The 666-nt window shown below is 45.0% G+C and overlaps 1 non-coding gene across 1 annotated transcript; it reads left to right on the top strand.

Annotated features, from left to right (window-relative positions):
- The first annotated feature begins 305 nt into the window (after nucleotides 1-305).
- LOC112752843 (small nucleolar RNA R71) lies at nucleotides 306-412 on the top strand. The gene has a single exon (XR_003177255.1). It is a non-coding gene; the product is annotated as a small nucleolar RNA R71 (small nucleolar RNA).
- Nucleotides 413-666: the final 254 nt, after the last annotated feature.

Below are 666 nucleotides of genomic sequence, written 5' to 3'. Positions count from 1 at the left end.
CTGATGAGGTGGTGATTGCTACTACTTGGTTCCTCTCCATCTTCTTGGTGAGGTCAGCCAGCTGCTTGGTAATAAGCTTGTTTTGGGCCAGCAGTGCATCCACATTGTTTAGTTCCATCACTCCTCTAGTGTTGCCTCTTTCAGAAGCATAGAAATAGTCATTCTCTGCTACAGTTTCAATGACATCTATGGCCTTCTCAATGGTCTTCTTCTTGTTCAGAGATCCCCCGGATGAATGGTCTACTGCCTTCTTTGATTCATAAGAGAGGCCTTCATAGAAAATGTGTAACTGCACCCATTCATTGAACATATCTGGTGGGCACCTTCTTGTCAGGTCCTTGAACCTCTCCCATGCTTCATATAGAGTCTCACCATCCTGCTGCCTGAATGTTTGCACCTCAGCTCTCAGCCTGTTGATCCGTTGAGGAGGATAGAATGTTGCCAAGAATTTGTTCACCACATCTTCTCAGGTTGCTAAACTCTCCTTTGGGAAGGATTCCAGCCATTTAGATGCCTTGTCCTTAAGTGAGAAAGGAAACAGAAGTAGTCTATAGGTGTCAGGATGAACACTATTGGACTTCACAGTATTGCATATCCTCAGGAAGGTGGTTAGATGTTGATTGGGGTCTTCTTGGACGCCTCCTCCGAATGAACAGTTGTTCTGAA

Source organism: Arachis hypogaea, chromosome 15 (assembly GCF_003086295.3).
Source record: "Arachis hypogaea cultivar Tifrunner chromosome 15, arahy.Tifrunner.gnm2.J5K5, whole genome shotgun sequence".
NCBI classification, from domain to species: Eukaryota; Viridiplantae; Streptophyta; class Magnoliopsida; order Fabales; family Fabaceae; genus Arachis; species Arachis hypogaea.
This window is presented reverse-complemented; position numbering and strand designations above follow the sequence as displayed.